The 18,778-nt window shown below is 34.1% G+C and overlaps 1 long non-coding RNA gene across 1 annotated transcript; it reads left to right on the top strand.

Annotated features, from left to right (window-relative positions):
• Positions 1 to 13,156: 13,156 nt before the first annotated feature.
• On the top strand, positions 13,157 to 17,011 carry LOC120081232. The gene is made up of 2 exons (XR_005482728.1): positions 13,157 to 13,731; positions 16,656 to 17,011. It is a non-coding gene; the product is annotated as an uncharacterized LOC120081232 (long non-coding RNA).
• The last annotated feature ends 1,767 nt before the right edge of the window (positions 17,012 to 18,778 follow it).

Genomic DNA, 18,778 nt, shown 5'->3' on the forward strand with positions numbered 1-18,778 from the left:
AATTCAGTAAACGATTAGAGGAAGCGTTAGACGATCATGTAGACGACAGTTGACTGAAGCTAGACGATCGTATAGATGACAAATGAGGAGCTAAACCATCGTATAGACGATTGGACACAGAGCTAAACAATCATGTACACAATGCGATAAAAACTACAAGATTGTGTAAACGATTATTTAGCAAATCTAAACGATCGTAGAGGTAAGAAGAAACGACACATGAGTTTAAGTGGTCTGGCCAAAGACCTACGTCCACTGCACAAATTGGGAGGTTCTCTTTTATTACTCTTTAAAGTATTACAGAAAGAATGTCTTGCTCTCTCGTTTTCTTATTCACTTTTACATTAATCTCACATTCATTTTCCTTTATATATGTGCAGGCGATTCAGTCAACGATGAAGCTTTGGTGGTTACAACACTTAACAGAAAGAGATCGACAATAGTTTAACTGCTAGCTGCGATGTTCTTCTTCTTGATTTCGAGTCTTTTTGTAACATTTTGTCTAAAAGTCCAATCAATCTCTACATCAAAAGGAAGGTCAGTTTGGCAACTTTGTCACATGAACTAAACAAATATATATATATATATATATATATCCAAAAAGACTACACGTTAGGTTAAGATCAGTAAAATTTTCTTAATATTAAATAAATTAAATAAGATTAATTCCCCGACAATGGTGCCAAGGACTTGACACGTACAAGTGTACATGTTGAATAATAATATAGTTAAAATAATCAAAAGACCAAGTATCATCCTTAATGAATTAGTAATTCAATCCTTCTAGCTACTAGGAAATCGTTCTAGTTTCATTTAGGGACTCGGAACATGATGATGATTTAATTGTAAACTAAAAAAGCAAGTAAAAAAGTTTAATAGGGATAATAATTAACTAAGACGTCATAGGATTTCAATTCCATTCAAAAGGCATGTGGAATAAAATAATTTTCGCGATCAATTTCAACATTAACTTGTCTAAAAGTTTAATATTCATGTTTTCTCTCTCGAGCTCAACCCTTTCTAACCTAACCATTAATCCTATTTTCATGTTATCAATAAATTAGGTGGAACATTAAGACTCTTCATGGACGACCTCTAATGTTTTCATGTCATTCTCATGCCCAATCCAACACTAGTCTAGCATGCGAGTTGATAACAATCCATTGGTGATGAAGCACAAACATTCTAAAAAGCCATTGTCATAAATATAATCCAAAAAGTTTATAATAAACATCCACATCCTAAAGAATTCAATCTAATCCTAGACCTGCAAGAAAAATTAGCCACTCATGTTCAATGAATACATCACAATCATGCTGTAGAGAATACTAAAAAAAGAAATAGAGAAAATGAAAGATTAATCATCGATCTCGATCTGTTGCAAGCACTGCATCAACGTCACACTCTCGATCTTGGTCTAGCCAATCCACGCGATAAAGCTTTGAAACTCCTTTGTACCACAATCTCCTAGCCTCTGTGGAAACCCCTCGAACTTCTTTTGATTGACGATGAAGCACACATAAATAAAGAAAACCCTCGAGAGGCGTTGCAGTGCTATGCCTTTTTTCCCTTTAAATGTTGCAGCGCTAGCATACACTAGACCAAGATCTAAAACAATCCAACAACTTATATTTTTATAGCCAAATAAGTCTCGTAATTGAGACTTATCAATACTTCTGAACTTTCTAAAGCTTTGATAATACCTTTAAACTTTAAAAATGGTTAAAAAAATACCCTTATTGTCAGTATGTGGACAAAATTCGTTACTACATGATCGACCAAATGTGTATGAAGGATAAAATGAGAACAAATATGGTCTAAGTGCAAATATACATTATCAATGAAGTAATAAATCTTGGAGTATTCCAAGAGTATGAATCTCAAGACACTTTTATGCAATTCAATTTTTCTAAGAAAGAGTTTTTCAATGTAAACTAAGGGGTAGTAGATAAATAAGTGATTTTGAGGTTGAATGTTGATAAAAGCAATAAAGAAGAGTGTTGAATAGGGATACACTTATGTTTCAATCAAAAAAGCAATATGCTTTGGGCAATGCGACCACATCATACCAAGATAGTGACTTAGTTGTGGGTAGGAAATTCCTTCTATTTGGTCTTGTGTCAAGTTCCTTTAGGAGTTCTAAGTAGCTAACGCCTATATTTCTATGGTTAGCTAGATCTTAGATTAATTACATGCAATTCCTTTACCTATGGTATCCCTTATTTCTAAGGCGACGTGACAATCCTATTTCTAGGCTCTTAGTCCTATATTTCTTTGTGAAGTCAGTTTATATCCTAACATTCTCAGCATTAAGACTCCACTAGATTGTTAAATTAAGTTATTAGTCTAACTTAAAAATATTTATCCATAAAGTCAACAAAGAAAATGCAAAAGTCAGAGGTATGAAATATAAGCATTGCTCAAGCCATAAAACACTAGGGTTATCCATATAACTGAACCCCTTAGAGCATTTAGCTCATGACTAACTATAAAAGAATGAAATTCATTACATCAAAATCATAGCTACAAGATGATGTTCAACGAATAAACAAAAGAAATAGAAAATTACAAGAAAATACATTAAATAATCCTGGAAATACAACTCAAGAGATCTTGGGACAAATCCTCAAGAGATCTATCTGAATATGGCATCCCATCATAAATTGCACGAACCACTATGGCTTGACCATTTTGGTTCCCTCATAAAAATCTCTCCACCCCATCGCGTGTACCACGTTTGTGATGAAGGTAGGAAGTGGTGTATTCTCTGGGAAAAATCCCATCTCAAGTAAGATTAGTGGTCTATTCTTTGGCGCTCTCTTCTCCTCGACTATGGGTGCTTTGCCCTTCTCTTCCCTCTTGGATGCCACTTTTCCCAACATCGCTTCCTTCTTTATGGCTTTTGCCACTTCCTTCACCGGCTGCTACTTCTTGCTTGTTGCTTTTTTCTTTTGTTCCTTCTCCTTCAAGATCCTTTTTTCTTCTTGAATTTTCTTCAAATTATGCTTGATGCATTGAGCCTTCTCCCTGCAGGCTCTCTTTTCCTCGTCGGTTTCTTCCCTCCATTCTTTTTCAAACTCTAGTGTGGCACGCTCCGTACTATCCATCGACTAGTTCAGCCTTACTTGCGACAAGACCCAACTCTTTCAATATCCTCATCGCATAGTTCATGATGAAGCTCCATCACGATGATGAAGATTTTGGCTTCCTTTCTCAACTCATGAAAGCCCTTCTTAACCATCTTAGCCTTAGTGGCCAATTTTTCAGCCAATCGTTCAACAGAGGATGCGAACAAGACTATTACTTCTTCTTCATTTCTTCTTCGACTCTCCTCCGCTTTCTTTCGTTGAAGGGGATCTTCCTCTTCATCTAGAAGATCAATGCATTGAGTCTTCGCCTTCTTGTCACCTTGTTTCTTCGCATTCTTTTGCTCGAATGCGGCGAACATCTTTTTGAGGGGCCCTTCCTTGATACTTATAGGGCTTGGCGCATTAGATGCTAGCACCTCAGGGCCACTTACTGTATGCCCAGAACCATGCGGTGAGACTTCAGATCTAACCCCAATGCCTTCATCTTTGAGGGATTCAAGCAACTTCAAATTTTTTAGAATCTTTCCGTATACCTCTCACTTGTCCCTTCACCTTGCTTCAGTGGCATTAGAAGTTTGTGGTTGAACACGTTCTTGTGGGGATGATGAACGTGATGATGGGGGTTCAAGTCGAATTAGGGAGGTGGTCCTAATGAGGTTAGGACTGAATGGTGGAGGAGCCACCATATTTGGTGGTGGAGCGTATATCGACGTGGGGGTGATTGGGAAGGTTATGGGTTGGAAGGTGGCCGATGGTGTGACCACCTTGTAGGAAAAAGAGGATGTGGCAGCTTGTGTGGAAGAGGTGACCTTTTGGTGGGCCATTGGTGTAGAAAGGAAATATCGGTGATCGGAAGGCTTGGTGAAGGGAAAAAAGGTGATGATCGTTAGATAAGGGGCTTGTTGAAAATCGAAAAATCTTAGGGTTCTTTGAAAAGCGTAGGAAAAAAAGGGGAAGAAATAGGGTTTAAATAAGTGCATGAAGGAAGGGGAAACGATCGGTTGCTCGCTCAAGGATTGATGTCATCATGATGCATGTGCAATAAATAAGATGTGAAAGAATGTCAGGTGGTGCTTCTGATAGCGTCTTTTCACTATCCTAACGGTCAGCTTTTGTCATTCGAGGTTCCCTCGCCTATGACGAGTTTGACTGAGATGCGTTGAGTTATGATTCCAACGTATTCCACGACTCAGCACAACACTCAACGCTTTTAAACCTTATTCATGACTCACACCGATCCAATCTTATGAAGCAATCATATTTCACAAAAAATTCAAGAAAGTAATCAATTAAGAAATAAGCGAAATAAAAGAAAAGCATAAAAGGATATGATGCGTCCCTGAAAAGATGTCAACTTTCTCAGGCAGGGACTTTTCAATCGTGATTATTCATGATTTCGTAGATCGATGGAGGCTTTTTCACGATCAAAATCACCTCTAAAATATGGCTTGATCTTTTGGCCATTAACTTTGAATACATTTTCCGCATCTTCATGCGTTAGCTCTACCTCTTTATGAGGGTAGATCTCCTTAATAATAAAGGGTCCCGACCAGCACAATTTCAATTTACCTAGAAACAAACGTAGACATTAGTTGAATAACAAGACTTTTTGACCAACTTCAAAAGTTTTCTTAGTAATGCATTGGTCATGCCAATGCTTCATGCGCTCTTTGTAGATCTTGGCATTTTCGTATGCTTGTAATCTCCATTCATCTAGCTCTAGCAACTACAACTTTCTTGCTTCTCCCGAGGCTTCCATATTAAAGTTGAGCTTCTAGGTGGCCCATAATGCGTTATGTTCAAGTTCCAAAGGCAAATGGCAAGCTTTACAAAAAATCAGTGCATATGGAGACATTCTGATGGGCTTTTTATATGCTGTGGGATAGGCTCATAGCGCCTTATCCAGCTTTTGTGCCCAATCTCTTCATGTTGTATTGACAACCTTTTCAAGTATTGATTTGATTTACCGGTTGGACACATCAGCTTGACCATTTGTTTGATGATGGTAAGTTGTAGTGATTTTGTGATGAATATTATATTTAACCAAAAGCTTGCTGACGATGAGATTGATGAAATGAGTTCCTTTGTCGCTTATGATGGCATGTGGGGTGCCAAAGCGAGTGAAAATATTTTTCTATAGGAATTTCGAGACAGTTTCTGTATCATTTGTAGCGCATGAAATTGCTTCGACCCATTTTGAAACATAAATAATAGCTACCAGAATGTAGCCGTGGCCATTGGAGGGCGGGAATGGGCCTATGAAGTCGATTCCCTATACATCAAACAATTCAACTTCTAGGATAATGTTCAACGATATCTCATTTCTTCCGAAAATGTTCCCTATGCGTTGGCAGTTGTCGCACTTCATAACATAGTCTTTGGCATCTTTAAACAATGTGGGCCAATAGTACCCACTCTGAAGTCCTTTTGTTACTTTGCGCTGACTTCCAAAATTGCCACCGAATGGTGACTTATGACATTGATATAAGATGCGATGAAAGGAAGTTTCTAGAACACATTGCCTTAGTATATGATCTGGGCCTCTTTTATAAAGATGTGGCTCGTCCCAGTAGTAAAACTTACATTTATGCATAAGTTTCTTCTTTTATTGTGAAGAATATTCCTCTAGGAATTGCTTGTAGACCATAAAATTAATAATGTCTGCATACCAAGGCAAGAATTCATCAACTTTTAATGTTGTTTTATTAGGAAAAGAAGCGTTCACTTCTGGCTGGCAGCGATCACACTCAACATTCTCAAGGCACGACAGATGACTTGCAACTTTATTTTTTGATCCCTTGCGATCAATAATTTCAGTATCAAATTCTTACAAGAGTAATACCCATCTGATTAATCGCGACTTGGCATCCTTCTTGGTCATAAGGTATTTGATGGTTAAATGATCCGTATGAATGATTACCTTCGATCCCAACAAATATAGTCTAAATTTTTCCATAACGAACACCATTGCAAGCAATTCCTTCTCGGTTGTTGTATGATACTCCTGTGTACTATCAATAGTTTTGTTTGCATATGCGATTGGATGAAGAACTTTGTCCTTGCGTGGGCTAAAGTTGCACTCATTGCATAATTACTTGCATCCCACATCAATTCAAATGGTCTTGACCAATCAGGTGTGATTAGGAGCTGTGATTAGCGATTCTTTTAATGTTTCAAATGCTCTTGAGTAGTTAGGATCAAATTTGAAAGGTTTATCTACTTCCAATAGAAAATTCTATGGGTTTCCAATTTTAGAGAAATCCTTAACAAATTTGCAGTAGAATTCAACATGTCCAAAGAAGCTTCAAAATGTTTTCACGTTGGTAGGTCATAGCAATTTTTCTATGCCTCAATTTTAGCTTTGTCAACTTCCAGTTCAAATTTAGACACCTTGTGTCCAAGCACAATTCCCTCAGTTACGAGGAAATAACATTTCTCCCAATTCAAAACCAGGTTAGTGTCTTCGCGTCTCTTCAAAATCTTCTCAAGATTTACTAGACATATTTCATATGTCTTGCCATATATTGAGAAGTTATCCATACAAATTTCAATTGAATCTTCAAGATAATCATAGACGATGCCATCATGCCCCTCTAAAAGGTGCTTAGGGCATTACATAACCCGAAGGGCATGCGCCAGAAGGCAAATAATCCATAGGGGCAGGTGAAAGTTGTTTTTTTCTTGGTCCTTAGGTGCGATCATGATCTGGTTGTACCCCGCATAGCCATCTAGGAAGCAAAAGAAGTTGTTCCCTACTAATTCGTCCAACATCTGATCAATAAATGGTAGGGAAAAGTGATCCTTCTTAGTAGCTGCATTGAGCTTCTTATAGTCCATACATATTCTGCAATTTGTAACCGTACACATTGAAATTAGTTCGTGGTTTTGGTTGGGAACTACAGTCATTTTTCCTTTTTCAGGATGTATTGCACGAGACTAATCCACGTGCTATCTGAAATAGGAAAAATAATTCTCGCATCCAACCATTTAACAATTTCCTTCTTGACAACTTCCTTTATCGTAGGGTTGAGTCTGTGCTAGTGTTCAACAAAACCTTCTTTTCCATCCTCGAGTATGATTTTATGCATGTAATAGGATGGACTAATTCCCTTGATATCAGCTAGGGTCCACCTTATCGCCTTGATATATTTCTTCAAAACCTTCAAGAGAGCATATTTCTTCTCTTCTGAGAGTGTTGCTAAAATAATGATAGGTAAAGTACCATTCTTACCAAGGAACGCATATTTCAAGTGGATAGGGAGTGCTTTCAATTCTAAAACGAGCAATTGTTCGAGCAAAGGCTTGATTTTTTCCTTCTCGATCTTCTAAACCCAAGGGTTCAACATTCCTTTTATATATTTTATCGCATAATAGGATTCAAATATTGCGATTGCCTCATCCTTCAATTCATTTCTTTATTGATTTCAAATTCTAGCCTACAAGGCCAAACCTCTTCCAAGTCAGCCATTTCACATGCGTTGATATCATCCGGATATTCCATTGCCTTAAGAATGTTGAACTTCATCTTCTATTCATTAACTTGCATGGTGATTTCTCCCTTGTGCACATCAATTTGGGTTCTTCCTATGGATAGGAAGGGTCTTCCCTAAATGATGGGTATATCTTTATCTGCTTTGTAGTCTAAAATAATGAAATCAACTAGCAGGATGAATTTTTCCACTTTCACGAGTACATCTTCTAGTTTTCCTTCTGGGTGTACCAAGGAACGGTCCACCAGTTGCAATGTAACTGTGGTAGATGCAGTTGCTTGAAGATTGATATAGGCATAAGATTGATGTTGGCTCCAAGGTCGTATAGGGCTTACCCTATATAAACTCCTCTAATGGAACAGTGAATAGTGAAACTCCTTAGATCTCGCATTTTGGGAGGAATAATGGTGCTACAATCTTGTGTTAATGCGACGGTCTCGTAATTTTCCAGCTTTCTTTTCTTTAATATGATATATTTTAAAAATTTGGCATAAGATGATATCTGCTCTAATGCCTTGATAAGTGGAATGTTAATATAAATTGCTTTAACACTCCGAGGAAGCGTTGGAATTGGCCTTCATCATTCTTCTTTCTCAATCTTTGTGGGTATGGAGGTAGTTGCACCTCATTTGATGCCTTCGAAGTAGAAGCTATTGTAGATGAATCTCTGCGTTCCTCTTGGTTTTCATGCAATGGTACTTGTGGTTCCTGTATTGATTGTGTGTCAGTGTGTTCATCAAAAGAATATTTCTATGCCTCATTGGTAGGCTTACTTGGTTTTTCCTTCAGATCTTCTTTCATGATGCGAACACTTCCTAATGTCACTGCGTGACATTGTTCTTTGCCTGAACGTCTACATTGTGAGGAACTTCAGTGTTACTTGGTAGTGAGCCTTGTGGTATGTTTTTCAACTCTTCAACGATCTATCCCATTTGAATTTCAAGATTTTGAATGGACGTCGCTTGATTTTGTAGAATCGCCTCATTTTTCTCTATGTATTCTTTTAACAGATTTTCTAAAGGTGAAGTTGCTAGTTGTTGCGATGAGTTTAATGCTTGTTGGTGCCCATTCTATCTTTGATGGAATCTAGGTGGTCTATCTCTAAAGGCACTGTGATGGTTTACGTGTGCTTGTTGATTTCCTCCCCATGAAAAATTTGGATGGTTTCGCTAGCCAGAGTTGTAAGTATTTGAAAATGGATTATTTTTGACAAAGCAGACAGATTGTGGGTTACGTGGGCATACCTTAAATGAGTGAGGTTCTTTGTAGAGAATGCAATTCTCATTGGCCATCTAGGTGACCGTATTCACCTACCCATTTCTGATGCCAGTTTTTGTCATAGTCATCCTGACAACAAACTCATCATTGCATTCACCTGCGTCTGAAGTAATGCGATAGCATGGTTGCTGTGCCCTCTCTCGTTTGTTATTGAACCATATTCGCTTTCCTTTCAATACTCACAGTTTTTTGAGATATGATCGAGGATGTTTTTAGCTTCAACATAAGTATTGTCCAGCTTGTTGCGATAACGTTCACAACTTTTTAAGATGCTAAATTGAAGTCATAATAGAAAATCTCCATTGGTAAACAATCAGGGAGTCCATTGTATGGACAATCTCTGACTAGCCTTTTGAACCTTGCCCACGCATCACTTAGTTTTTCATTTTCTTCTATTGAAAATTTGTGATCAACCTTCTTCTTTTTGTGTTTTCTGTAGGTGGAAAGTATTTCTTCATAAAATTCTCCATAACTTGTTCCCACGATGTGATTTCATCAGGTTTAAGTGAATAGGCCCACTTTTTGGCATCGTCACATAGTGAAAATGGAAACAAGTTGAGCCTAACTTTTGCAGAAATAATGTTGGGGAATACAAATGCATTGCAGATTTTGATGAAACTCCTCAAATAAGCATGAGGATCTTCGTCTCTTCTTCCTTCAAATTGACTAGCTGTCTGAATCATCTGGAGCATAATAGGTTTCATTTCAAACTTGGAACTATCTATTGTTGGTCGCATGATCCCAGGTGAGAAATCATATAGGATTGGTGAAACATAGTCCCTGATGGGTTTATTGCGATTATTAGCTAGAAGAATGAGGTTGGTAAGAGCATCCACATTATCATTGATTACTGCATGCGACTCTCTTGGATCATCTCATTGACCAGCCATCCTCTGAGCTCTATTCCTTTGTCTTCTTTTTTTATTTGTATTTCTTCTTCTGCGAAAGGTCCTCTCGATCTCTAGGTCGTACACAAGCTCAGGTGTAGATCCCTCACACATAAAACATTTGCACCTTTCTCACAGATAAGGGTACAATACGCAAAAAACCAAGGTCTGCGAAAATCAGAAACAATAATCTTAATATACATAGTTACCGCAATCTCCAACAACGACGCCAAAAAATTGATGCATTTTAAATATGTAATGGAATAAATGCTATGTGATGTCTTATTAATGCATTTCTTTATCTAGTTAAACCTAAGTATAAGTCTAATTAGAGTCCTGGTGAATCTAGGGTCAAACTCAGGGATTGTGTTCTATATATGCGATGGTAAATATTGTTTCAATCTTGGCGCGGGTTGTTTACTAAATATGCGATAATTTTGATCCTATTCTATTGCTAAAATAAAGAGTGATGAATGCGATAGAAATCAAACTTGAGAGCGAAATAGCCTATGTGAGAAATACAAGATTCAAATGGATGAAGGTAGGGTTGAGAAAAATATTCACCAATATTCCTAAGTAAAAGCATAAATCATGCTTTCAAGCAAACTACTAAAAAATTACAACCTACACAGTGTATTTAGTCACAACATTATATCTTTAGGATGCATGCGATGAGTATTTGACATAAAAAATGTTTCTTTATTTCTAAAGATGCCTTCTTATTGTTTTATGAGGTCTAAATCCTTGGTCTTTTCAAACCTAGATTTAATCTACTTAGAATAATCTTTCAACTTATTACAATAGTTTATAAAGCATACATAAAATAAGTTGCATGATTAAGCCTTACTTAGTTCATGTTAGCTGCAATGTTTCTCAACCCATAAAGAAATTAGTTGCTCATGGTAAAGATTGAGGAGATAGATAAGAGATAAACTGTAAATGCATTCATATTGAAAAAAAGAAGTCTTTCAACGTTTACACTATACAAATAACAACTATAGAAGAAAGAGATAGAGATAGAAAGTCAAGCCGTGGTATGCAATTTCTTGCTCCCTCTGGCTCTATAGACGACTGCTTCACAAAGAGTGTGTTGAAGATAAGGTTCCTTTTTTACTTCTAGAGAGGAATCCTAAGCCTTCACTTTAGATTTCACGAGGGCTCGAAGGGGAAGTGTTTTTGAAGTAAGAATTTGGGCAGAGTTTTTCTCAAATGTCTTCGTTCTTATGATGCATGGAAATCTCGTTGGATATTTATAGCCATCAAAGAGCAACTTTTTCTTCTCTTACTAATGATTATGTTGATAAGGTGCATTAAATTCCATATCCTAATGTGTCGTCTGCTCCACATCAAAAGTTCATTGGCTCTGCCGTGAAGTTTTCTTGTCAACTACCAACTTGGTCTCTAATTTGACTTCCATCGTCCATGCGTCATGTCATCCTTTATTGCATAAGGCTACCAACTTGTTCAACTATGTGATTCCAATGTTGCCGTTGAGAATTCCTTGCGATTGCATAAGTAGATTTCTTGTACCCAAAAAATATGTTTTTTTATAACTTTCGTAGATAGAGACTTTGTGCGTGTGTGATCATATGATATAATTATTTTTATGAATTTCTCATCATAGCTGTTGCATTTTCAGAGCTTTTTTTCCTAATTGTTATAGATAAAAAAGGTAAAATAACTTGTATTTCTACAAGTTATCAAGTGCGAATCTGAAAAATTAGGGTTTTCTGATGCGGCCACAGGGAATCTGGTGATGTGAAAGCAGTGAAGTCAAAGTCTACAAAATAGTAAAAGAAATCTGTCTAAAAGCTCATATAATCAACCCAAATCATTAAGACCACACTTTAGACAATTCAAAGACATGTGATTGGTCATTTTGTCTAATTTAGGACAACCCGAGGTCAAAATATCATATAAAGTACTATTTTTGCTAAAGAAAAGTACTAAAATAGATGGTAAAAACATGCTCTTTTTGACATCGATTAGTACCCCATTTAAAAATATATCTCTAAACTTTCAAAAGATGCATTAGTTCTCTAAACCCTTAAAAAAAGTTTTAAAATGTTTTTATCGTTAATATAATCAATTTTTTTGTCATATAGAAAATTTTTATTTTTTCTTCATTTGTCCAATTCTCAATTTTCTCACAAACTAAACAGAACCCAAAACTTCAAGCGACGTTAAAGCATAAAATTCCACAAAGTCCCAAAATCAAAATCCCTCCTCAAAACTCAACAAAATGATGTCAAATGCAAAAAGAACTAACAAAGAATATCATCTTTGATCATGGGGAACTTTCTGACTAGTCATTTTTTCTATTTCATCATATTGGTTGTTCTCAAAATTATGACCCAAATTTTCAACAGATCTCTCTTTTTGTATATTAAACTCAAATGATGTATTAACACATCTTCAACTACTAATGTAGAACATAATCAAAACATTCAAGTTTTAAGGTCTTTTGGTGATTCCATTGTACTCTTTCTTCTTGCTAACCTATAACTTAATTGAAGGGGATAGTTTAGATATTGAGGAATGAAAGAAGAGGAGTAAGAGAGTAGCGAAGAAGAAAGAAAAATAAAAGAGAGAAAATAGAGCAGTGTTAGACCATAATTGAATAGGAGGAGAAAAAAAGAAATAGAAGAGGGAGGTGATTAATGTACATGAATGATTTCCATCCACGTACTAATAGTACAAGTATTGTTAACTTTTTTTTAAAAAGGTTAAGGCATAATAAGGCCATGTTTACTACCTTGTAAACGTAATTCATCAATGGTAATTTGAAAAATAGGTCCTATTTGATTACGTTTACCAGTGTCCTGTATTGTAATGAAATGTCGACCCTACTATGAAATTTGAAATCGAAAAACGTAATCCTATTGTGCCAGAGAGGGTAATCAATCCAATTATATTTTATTATTACGTAGGACCCACATCCTCTTTTTTACTAACTTTTCATTATTTACCATTTTTATTACGTTATCAGAGTAAACATACCAATGAATTTTTTTTATTACGACTGCATCAATTGTGTAGTAAACACAATCAAAAGAATCTCATTCCTTTTGTGATTGAGGTTCATTATAATTGATACATGAATGTAAAAACTATTACGATTGGTGCAATTTGACTACGGATTAGTAAACATGGCCTAAGTGTAACTTTTGAAAATTTAGAGGTATTTTTTTAAACGAGATACTAGCAGTATTTGTCCACATACTAACAATAAAGGTATTTTTGAACATTTTTCTGTAGATTCAAATGTATTATTAAAACTTTTGAAAGTTTAGAAATATTTTTGAAACAAAGCACAACGTTAGTTAAAAGGTATTTTCTATAACTTATTGAGAAAAATAATAATAAAGTTTATGATGTAAAATGAACCATTACCCAAAATGATGATTAGAAAAAAAAAAAGAAAACAAATCCAAAAAAATGTGAGATGGAGACCAAAAGAGAAGAAACGAAAGCGAGGGCCAATGGGCAATGGGCGACGGGCGACAAACATAAGCATAGAGAGTGGATTTTGGCGTTAGTTTGGTGAGACAACAACGTCTTCAGACTCAAGAGAAGGACGTATGTGCTGACAAGCTTCGCCGAAAGATAAGAAGCCCCTCTACTTTTTTTCTTTCTTTTCAAACAATTATTATTCAATTGGGAATCCATTGATTTTTTCCCCTCGTTCAATTGCGTTATCTCCTTGGCATTTTTCAGCAGCAAATCCATTATTCATTAGTTTAAAATACATCGTTTGGATTTGATTCTTAATGGTTTTTTTTTTTTTTTTTTTTTTTTTTTTTTGGAATATGAATAGACAAAGCGAATGGTCCAAAATGCACACCAAGTGTTTGTGAAAATGTTTGCGTCATTTTTATATGCATATGGCGTTGGTTGGGCGGGCAGGGGGAAAAAAACGTACTGCCAGCGCCGCCCATGGGCGGATTAGTCATCTACCCTGACTCATCTCCACATTATACACGAAGGGTATGTTATTTTTTTCCTTTGAATCACTGCTTTTTGATGGGGAATTTATATTCAAAACTGTGCATGTTTTATTTTTCTATTGTGAATTCTTTGTCAAATTAGAGCTACTCTGGTCCCACCATTTATGATCCTTTGCCCTCTTCATTTGTTTATGTTAGATTCCCTTCCATATGACATGTATGTGTGTGTATACATGTTTATATATATTTATAGATGTGGTAGCTAAAGTCAATATATGATTTGGATAGTGTTTGTCTGGAAAATGAGGATGGCAACCACTTTGGGCCCTTACCTTAGTTCATACCATGACCCTGCCTTTTTTAGACTTTGGGATTTTCTTGAAAATTATTTTTGAGTTATTTAATGTGTTTTCAATGGATTTTGCAATTTTGGATGCCCACATATTGTTTTTCTTCATCTGATTGTGATCTTGACCCATTAAATTTACTTTTTCTTGTATTTTGACTAGTTATTATGCATTTTTTTTTGGTTCTTTTTTCTTTTTTTAAATAAGGAAATGTAACTTCTTTTTTTTTTTTTTTTTTCTTTTTTTTTGTCTTTCCAATTTACTAATTAAAAGAACTTGTTAAAATTTTCGCGATGTGTGGTCACATGATCAGAAAGGAATTTGAAATTTCTTAAAAAGCATTTTAAGGTGCTTTTAAGTGAAACAGTTAATTAATATTAATACAAAAAAAAATATTTCACATTGAAATGATACTCTTAATAGTCATCTCAAATACCTTTTTTAAAAACATAGTTTTTCTTTCTTCTTTTTCCTGTCTGCCGCAAAAGTACCTTCATTATAATTATAGTAAAGATTAATAACAATTCACCCAAATGTTTAGTTATATACTCTTAACATAGTTTTTTAGTGCTCTTCATTGAAGGACTTGGGTTAAAACCACTTTAAAAAGTCTTTTCTTCCAAAGCATTTAAGAGGTACTTTTGACTTTTTTCCCATTGTGTTACTCCCAAATATTAACCTCTACCATTCTAGTGACTAAAATCCTTTAACAAATAACAAATATAAACCCATGTGGGATTGAGGTTTGGATCAATCTCTAATAATAGAATAAAAATTGATATTCTCTCCTCCACTTTAGAACAAAATTAGCCTCTAAACCAAAAAGTCAAGCACTTTTTTATTAATTATGATGATATCATCTAGGAAAGGTATCTTCCAAAATTGTCAAATAAACTTTAGTACTATGGTTTCATCATAATGATAACTTAGAGGAAAAAAGAGAGACCATCAAATTCATGTAAATTTTTGGGGCTTGGTCGGCTAGAAAACCCCAAATGACATGACTTGGCATAATCCCCACTTGCCACAAGTTTCTTTGTTAAGTAGTGCTCTTTCTGTTACCAATTACAAAGATGTAGCTTTATTTTGTCTATAAGCTTAAACAGATGGCCTAAACCCTCCTCCTTTTGATCACTGTGATTTGGAAAAAGTTGCTTTCATTATTGATGGAGAGAAGAAAAGTTTTAAATAGGAATAACAATATAACATAGAGCTTCTAATCAATATGGATTTTTGCTTTTGTGCTTTTGTGTTTTTGTGTGATCAAAGTATCAACTATGGACCACTTGGCAGCTTGTGAAGAATGTTAATATTGATACAATTAAGTTTACCTTAACCCATCAACTTAAACTTTTTGGGTTTAGTGGTGATTTAACATGGTACCTAATTTAGAGGTCGTATATACGAACTCCTATAGTATCTTTTTCTCTCTAAGTAGAATTGATTTCTATTTGTTGTGCCTTCTACAGATTTTTAAGTCTCCAAGTGAGAGAGAGTATTAAAGTATTTTGATATTATTAAATTTAATGCAATCCATTAGCTTAGCTTTTGGATTTATAATGGTTTAACCGTGGGCATGAGCTTCAACCATTAGCAACGAAGCTTTTATTTGGGCCTAGTTCAGACTAGGCTTACTCTTAATGTTTTCAAGAAAAATATCAATCTATATTCCTTAACTTTGGAGTTGTATCAATTAAAATTCTTAACCATTAATTATATCAATTTAAATCCTGAATTTTCCGTGTCTTGATTGTATCAATTTATACCCTCTATTATGTTTCGTTTGGATAAATATTTTGTGAAACATATAATTTTATCACTTAAACCTCTAAACTTTCATAAAAGAATCAATTTAGACTCGCAATTCGGATTTCTTTTAAAAATAACTATGCATCAATTACAATAGTCCATTTGTTTATCTTACATTTAAAGAAGCCTACGCCACAAGTAAGAATTGATGCATGGGCGATTCTTAAAAGATATCTTATTTAAATTGATACACATGTGAAAATTTCGAAATTTAATTAATACAATTATAAGTCTCATAGTATGTTGATCTAAATGAAATATAATTGAAGGTGTAAATTGAAACACTTGCTGAAGTTAAGGGTTAATCAATACCATTATTAGAATTTTAATTGATAACTTTAGTTTAGGACTATAAACTCTCTTTGTTCACATCTACCTTCATATTTGGAGAAAACAAAAAGTGATGGAATATCTTTAGAGTGAGAATCCTTATTAGAGTCAGAGAAAGAGAGGAAGGGAGGCTTTTTTTTCAGTGAAAGGAGAGCATTGGAGAGAAAAAGAGAGATTTTTTTTTTCTTTGGAAGAAAAGTGTAGAGAGAGAAAGTAACAATTGTTTAAAGGAACAAGGGAAGAATTTTCTCTCTGTGGAAAAACTCAAAATTTAAATCTTAAATTTTCTCTAGCCCATATGTGGAACCATCCAAATGTTGACACCCAAATTTTATGAATTTTATGTGAAAATCAATCATCTTATATTTTAAGAATTTTTTTTACACCCCAAATGTTGTAGGATCAAATAGGTTAACTTGTGTGATTAGTCGAGGTGTGTCCGGACTTGAGCATATATATAAAAGAAATTTCTTGACAGAATCCGATGTAGTAGGTGAGTGATTCTTCTGCATGGAGCAATTGGAGAATGACACGTGGTGACGAAGGGCATGAGTGACCCTTGAGTGGAGAATAACTTGGGGGAACCCTAAGATGAGAGGGTTGGTGCTTTTATGGAATAAAATAACATGTTATGCTCTGATCAAATGCATTATAAAAGCAAGGGGTTGGTTGGTTGGAACCTCCCACAGACACAACAACACAACAACAAAGATGATGACAGATTCTGCTTTCAACTTTCAATTCACCACCCTCTTCATATTTACACAAACCAACCAAGCTTGTAATCTACACCTTTATTTATTTATTATTTATTATTATTATTTTGTATGTTCATTGATGACCAATTCTAGAATCGTTAATGACTTAATTTTAAAAAACAAATAAAAACTAACCTTTTGTTGATGTCATAGAACACTATTGTGTTAGAGACGTCTCCCCTATCGTGAAATAATCAAGAGCGCTAACGCGATATTTATTTCAATCTTGATATTTTTTCTAAAGATCAAACATCGTTTTTTTAAAATCAATATTCGAACAATTAATGATTAAAAATGATAACCGCGTTAGACCTCTAACGATTTTGCAATGAGTGAGACATCCTTAATGCGATATTGAAGTGGTGGGTGCTTAAAAAGTTACTTTTTATTGAATTTTTAGAATTGGGTCATTCAACATTAAAACTATTGAGATTGAGTCATTCGAACAAAAATCTCTTTATTTTTAAAAATGTATTGTAGGTATAAATTAAGCCTTCGATACAATGTGAATTTGGAATATAGATGACGATGGTGAAACAAAATATACATTCGATCAAAATCATGTGGTATATTTAATATGCCCTCGTTTTGAACTACTTACCAAGTTCATTTTATTTATTGTGCATTTATTTGCTTTCTTCTAATAATGTACTTCCATTGTGTTATGTCCAATAAATATTGAACTGGGTGTTAAAAGGACTAAAATTAACAACCCTAGAGAGCCTTAAAAGTTTTAGGATCAAATTTGTGTGGAATTTCACCTTAAAACTTTAACGGAAAAAATATCTTTTTGGTTGATAAATTTTAAGTTTAATTTTTATTTAGTCTCTATGTTTCAAAATGTTCACACTTTTAGTTCTTAAGATTTTCGTTAGATTTCAATTTAGTTTCAAAATGTTATAATTTTATCCTTGAACATGAATTTTGTTTCAATTGGGTCTACAAATTTTAAGATTAACAATTTTAACGTTGATTTTTCATTGAATATCCACTTTCCATCTTTAGTTTAATGCTTAAAATATTATTGATTAAGTTTTACTATTTTTCCATTGCTATTAAAATTAGTTTTAAAATTTCAATTCATAATTACTCTTAGAGAAAAAATTTCAATTTATATTCCTTAACTTTGGGATTGTATCAATTCAAATATAAAATTAATAATTATATTAATTTAAATCATAAAATTTTATAAGTGTATCAATTTACACATTTCAGATTTAGTTTTATTGTGTGAGCCATTTTTTTTTCAAAATTAAACTTCTAAATTGTCATATTTAAAAATCGTTAATGCATCAATTTTTACATATATGTAAACTTCAAATGTTGATTCAATAAAATAGATGATTATAACTTTAAAAAAGTCTTAATTGAGTTTAAATTAATTTGCTTAGGTAAGCTTAGAGATTTATTTGTAAAATTATAAGTCTCACATGATGTTTATCCTAACAAAACATAATTAAAAGTTTAAATTAATACATTTGTGAAATTTCAGGGTTTAAATAGTTATAATTATTAATTTATGATTTAAATTGATACAACCCCAAGCTTCAAGAGTATAAATTGATATTTGTAGTATTTAGTGAAATCTCTAAACTTAAGAACAAAACCGAAACAAAAATGACAAAGTATATTATAAAACCTACTCAAAATTTAAAGATTAAAAGTGTAACATTTTGAAATCTAAAGATTAAATAAAAACTAAACCCAAAATCTAGGAACCAAGAAAGTATTTTTCCCGATCTTAAAAGCAGCCTATTCCACTTAAAATACATACCAGTCAAACAGATTCTAAAATTATCATATCTAATGAACAAGTCCATCACCAATAGATTAACACAACCCA

The sequence above is a fragment of the Benincasa hispida genome, chromosome 7 (genome assembly GCF_009727055.1).
Source record: "Benincasa hispida cultivar B227 chromosome 7, ASM972705v1, whole genome shotgun sequence".
Lineage (NCBI taxonomy): Eukaryota > Viridiplantae > Streptophyta > Magnoliopsida > Cucurbitales > Cucurbitaceae > Benincasa > Benincasa hispida.